The sequence below is a fragment of the Grammomys surdaster genome, unplaced genomic scaffold (assembly GCF_004785775.1).
Source record: "Grammomys surdaster isolate TR1022 unplaced genomic scaffold, NIH_TR_1.0 318676, whole genome shotgun sequence".
Lineage (NCBI taxonomy): Eukaryota > Metazoa > Chordata > Mammalia > Rodentia > Muridae > Grammomys > Grammomys surdaster.
In genome coordinates, this window is record NW_021626927.1 from 10,215 (window position 1) to 16,699 (window position 6,485).

A 6,485-nucleotide genomic window follows, 5' to 3' on the forward strand; every position below is an offset into this window, starting at 1 on the left:
AATACAATGAAAAGAACAGAAAGGAAATTAAAAAAAAGGTACAAGTTTCAGATACAGAAGTACATGTAAAGATTTTTTAATAAAATGAATTTAAAACATAAAAAATTCGAAGCTCTTTAGGGAAAGAAGAATTGATGTGATTATAATATATTTTTCAAACATAATACTTACATAATTTTTTCCAGGCTTTCATAAAATACATCCAATTTTACTTGCTTCACATTCTTTCCATTTTGAAGCTCCTATATTTATGGTCACATGCCAAAAATAATATTAAAATACCAAGTTCAAATTGTGTTCCTCATATACACATTAGAGCATAGTCAAACTACAAATGACCAGATCATTAAAAATACAGAGTTCTTCCCCTATTCATTGTGAGAAGACATCAACTATGCAGTGCTTCACTTCAGCATCCTTATCACATGTTTAAAAAACTCTCTTCAATGGGTTTCTGTCTGGGCTTTTTCTGTTTGTGAGTCTGGGGAAAAACAAGAATCATCATCATCATCATCATCATCGTCATCATCATCACAACAATAATAATAATGGAATTGCCATGTGTGAGTGAACATTTTTGCTCTAAGAAGTGATAGATTACTGAAAGAAAGTCAAAAAACAAGACATGGGATATTTTACCACATTATTAGATAAACAGACATCAATAAAACCACTATAGGAGAGGCGTAACACAGAGCATAGGCTTAACCCTGCTGTTGTTATTTTTAAAATCCATGCTGATTGCCTTTTACATATTTGTGCTTCCTTTCTTAGACTCATGGGTACTCTAATCCAAGATCAAACAAGTTTCTTTCAAATGCAGGAAGTAGTCAATGGAGAAATTCATAACTGGGCCAAGTGCTGAGATGAAGAGATGGAGTTCTAATTTCCAACAGAGACACCTATATTAACCACATCATCAACATGTCTTAGGCTTAGGGTTAGTGAACATGGCTGAAAACAAGGAACAATGAACATGATTATAAGGAGTGCTATGAGATTATGTCTCTATTAATAAGATGGTATTTGATCTCATAAACTCACAGTGACTGTGGTTACCCGTACAATAACTGTTAAGATCAAGACAGACATAAATCTTGCATAAATCAAGTACACAACTCCCAGGACCAAATCATTCATTAAGAACTCTTTGGAATTAGTAGGTGTTGGGTGAGGAAGAATCACTTATTTTTGAGAACATAGTCTTTGGCCAGTGTCCCATGCTCCTGTTGATATCCCCACCATGATTTATGTAGGGCAGCAAAGACTTGATTCAGTACATTCTCTGGAAAATGTACACTGAATTGGAAAGGATATGGTGAGACAGAAGTGAGGAGACTTGAAGAAGAAAATGGAAGTCAATATGATAGTAAATTATCTTAAACACTAATGAACATTAAGACATTAAAAAATTAAAAATAAAAATTAAAAATTAAAAATTAATTTAAAAATTAATTAATTAATTTAAAAATTAAAAATTATTTCTTTGAAATAGACATATGACCAAGATTCTTTAGAACTAATTTATAGCATGGGGATGAGGAGGTAATAGATCATTGTAGTAAAAGTTGTTAATGTGGGCTGTTGGATGGGTCAGCAGTTAAGAGAACTGACTGCTCTTCCAGAGGTCATGAGTTCAAATTTCAGCAACCAAATGGTGGCTCACAACCATCCACAATATGATCTGATGCCCTCATATGGTGTATATGAAGACACCTACAATGTACTTACATATAATAAATAAATAAATAAATAAATAAATAAATAAATAAAACCTTTGGGCTAGAGCATGCAGGGCCAGAGAGAGCAGGGATGGAGCTATTAGAGCCAAAGTGAGTTTGGAGAAGGAAACAGGGAAAATATAAATGTATACTGATTGACTTGTGAAGTTGTAGCAAATTGGTTCTGGTGGCCTTCAAGGAAAAAGGCTTTTGCTAGATCCATAGTTACATGTTATGTATTGTAGTTTAAACAACAATGCAATATATTGGTGAGGATTTAAATGTTTGATTCCCAGTTGCTAGACCGCTGGAAATGATTAGCATGGAATTTTGTTCATAGACAAAGATTCACGCTTGCTATGGTTCAAAATAACTTTTATTTGTATGAGAATTTTCATCCTTATATAGATCAAACTAAAATGCATTAGCCTTCTTATCTATTTCATGCCTGGAAACATCGTGATTGATTAGCCAAAAATAAAGGCTATACAAGTCATGCTATCTTAAAATTTATTTTGCCTGTGAAACACATTACAAGTCAAAACATTACAAACATTACTTTGTCTAAGGTGCTTATTATGATAAAGGTGATCACATTGCCTCTAGTGATTCAGTGCTGCTGTGAGGCTCCTGCTATTTCATGTCCCAATTAAACCTATGACATTTAATTTACACAACTAAGCAGCAACATTTCTGGTGTTAAATTATGGCACAATGATAATTGCAACAATGAGGCTCTTTAGGTATGCTGGTGTCTTTCTCATCATTTTGTGTCCTACAGGATTAGTGAAAAGCATGTTTCTTCTGTACCTCTACCCTGTACAGATTAAGTTTCATACAGCATATGCACCATAGCACTACAATGCCTTCAAACATCAAAATTCCATTTATCTTCACTTAGCTAAGGAATAACAGAAATCCTCAACTTTTTTATAATGAGCCATCTTTTGACAAATATTTGAGCCAAATATTCAAACATTTGTCAACTTCTTTTAACTGTGTAAGCTTCCTTATTAAACATAGAATCTCCACTCAGTGAGCCTATACTAGTGAACTCTGCGTGATCCAGTTTTATGTTCCTTCCTCCATATTCTAACACCCTTAAAATTCATTCCTATACATATTTTCCAGGCTCATGTCTAAATAAATCAATGAACACATTAAGTTCTTTATTAGTATAGTACAACTCTTTAAGGACTATACTTTCTCCCCTCTAGGAGCCTGGTTATCCTTAAGTCTAAGTTCCAGAGGTGACTGTTGTATCCTATGAAGTGCATCAGTATTTCATACCTGGCATCTCCTTCCAAGCAAATCACTCCTGCTTTAGCAAACAGTGAAGGATTACTTTTCTCTACTAAAAGAAGAAAAGCTAATACTCTATGTTATAGGAGTGTGAGCACATGCTATGTTAAGGCAAGAGATAATTCTTCCTTAGATGTAGCAAACCTCAGAGTACCTGAGTTTTCTAATTCTCAGAATCAATAAAGTCTTAACACACATCTCCATCTGAAGATACAGGATCCTGTTCTTTACCCATCAATGCCATTACTTTAGCCAATGCTTCTCTTCAAGGCCAGGACTTGAATCTTCATCAGAATTCACTCAATCTTATAATGAGATCTTCTGTTTGATTTTTATGTAAATTGGTTTCTGTAGCTACTCCAGAAAAAAATTACGAAATGTACCCTGTTTCTGTTCCTCTAGCCATGGTCAATTTTATAAACTCAGTTTATACTTGTGTTTTGTCACCTCATAATATGATACTAAAAGTTTGTTAATTTTCTCAAGGAGCTCATTTTTTTCTTTGTAAATTCATCCCAAAATTTTAAAAGCAAGCAACTCTCTGCTTACTTAAAAAAAAAAACACTTCAATATATTTACTTAAATGTTTTAACCTCCCTTCTAATTCACCAGAGGAAGTGGGAAAAAAAAGTTAATGAGACAAAAGAGGATGTAGACCTGTTTAGATGTAGTTCTTTGGAAGCAAATCTAACCTGAATTGTCAAGATATCAGAAGTTCAGTACACATAAATCAGTAGCTGTAGCTTGAGACATTTGCATTATCAAATTAGTAACGGCAGTTTGATCAAAATGAAACCTCAGAAGTGGCAAGAAGCCATTGGAACACCACTAGCAGTTCTTTGCTGTATTTCTCTCTACAAATTTATGACAAACAATGATCAGCAAAGAGTAGGAAGAAGAACCAGTACTACATTGCTTTATATATTGTCTGTTGGGTTATATTTGTACATTTTCCAAACAAAAAATGTCCTCTCAAGAGTCCACTGTAGCAAAATATCACATGCCCTGTTTCCAGGCAACTTCCAGAAATACATCATGTGTCTGTTCTCAGCAAAACATCATCCCTCATGTCTGCTTTATCAAAAACATCCTATTATAATAGTTTCCAGAAAAAGAGCAAATGGAACAAGTGAGTCTCCAAAGAAACCAGGAATTTCCACTTCAAACATCACTCATCACTATTTTTCTTATTTTTCCACAAACTCTCAAAAGTTTTATAGGTAATCATTAAATACATTACTTCTTACAATAAATGAGTGAAGAAATTCATATTCATATTTTGATAATGTGGTGACATAGTTCATATGATAGGTTTTTTCTCGTTCTTTAAACTTGTAGAGGAGGCTTTGTTAACCAGAGTACCTACCATAATTACTGGGACAGGCAAATTGGAGAGCTTATTTTAGGTCAATAAAAATTCTCATATTTTTGTGATATTTTTATTGTTCTAGAACCAATTCTAATACTAAAATATTAGTTAGAATTTTCTGCAAACCTGAACTGGTGGAATGAACATATAATATTGAATTTATCAGGGTGGTTTACAATTATGGTCTGACTATTCCAATAATGACTATCTCCCAATAAAATTTCTAAGTATTTACTAGTTGCTCAGTTCATTGTACTGAATTTCTCACCTGGTTTCCTATACATGATATAATCACAAAGAAGATTACGTAAATGGCTGTGAAAGAGAGGGTAAATAGGCAAAGAACTAGTGCTTCCTGCTTCCTTCCCTTCACTTTTTATAGGCTGCCAAATGAAGGAATAGCTCAGACTTAAAAGGAACTTTCCAACTCTGGACTTAGAGTGGTTTTGAAACCTCATGTGCAGATGTAGTAAAGTTGACAAGTAAGAATAGCCATTACATGTATAAAGTAAAACTCAAAGTTCCTCCCCTCTCAAGTATATATATGTAGACTATATATACACATATACACACACATAAACATATACACTAAGAATATATATAAATTAATGTAGTAATAAATTTTATATAAAAAACTTAAAATGTAAAAAAAATGAGCTTAGAAATGTGGTTTAGTTGTTAAGAGTACTGGATGTGGCAATTAAGAAGAAACGATGCAGGTTCAATTCCATGCACCCATATAATGAAAAACTTTGCAACTCACATATGTTTCAGAAAATCTGATGCCATCTTTTGTCCTATGTGGGCACTGGATGCACATGTTGCATAAACCTACATGGAGAAAAATATGCCCCAAACACAAATTTAATAGCATAAAGTTTTAGAAAGAAGATAAGACATAGTATATGTGTTGGTTCAGTAAATATGAGTGAATGGTACCCAAGCATGATGACATGAAATCATAAATATTCTATTATGATCATGCACATTTCTTTGTAACTCCAGACCTAGTGACAGTGTTGTTGGGTAGAAAACGGATGCCTGAGTCTTACTGGCCATGAGATTAACATCAGATCTACACCAGGAGATTGAGGCAGAGAGTAACAGAGCAGGACATTCAATATTGTTCTCTGGCTTATATATGTACATATAAGCATGCACAGCAACATATATACAGACTATACACTACAAGCAACCATATTATTATAAGCAATACAGAGCATTTACAGGATCAAATACTGTCAACTATCAGTAATAAAGAAAATAAGCAATGTAGTGAAGTTTAATATGAGTAATGTTTATATCTCGTGGCCATAATGACTCCTAATAGTATAGAACATATCAAGGTAAAATAGTGTAGATAAAACAAAAAATCAGAAGAGTATGGGGTAAATTGATTAAAATACATAGGTTGGATAATAAAGTTTTAAGATCTCAAAAAAATGAATCAAGAAATATTACCAAATTACAAATATAAAATATCTGGAAAAGATGGTGAGATCTACAAAGAACTGGTGATTTATGTAGGCCATTGATATCTGCAAGAGTTGTCAGTACTTGTAGCTTATCCATACTACAATGAATGTTTCATATTCATATGCATAAGAACAGCACTCATTTGACTTATTGGAAATAGGTTTGAGAATAGCACACATTGGGATGGGATTCATGGGAAATTGGTGAGATATGATTATATAGCATTACATATATATATATACATATATATTTTAAAAAGTATGAGATTTTGGAACATGAATGATACTTATTAGTTTTTCAGTTATTATATTATATGACAGCAAAGTGTTTTCCTTTAATATAGGAAAATGCTACGTTGTAATTTATATCCTGTATTCAAAATACTTTCATACATTGAATACTAGTGCAGAATACCTTTTATTGCATTACAAATATTTCTTTACTCATCATGATTTTTTAATTTTTTAATATCTATTTTATTCATTTTTTGTCATGGAAGACTAGACTTTTATGTTTGATGAATAAGTTTAACAGATCATAACTTCTATAGTTTCATTATATTACACTTTATATAATCTTTATCCAAAACTTTTTTTTCTCTCTTTTTTCCTCCCTCC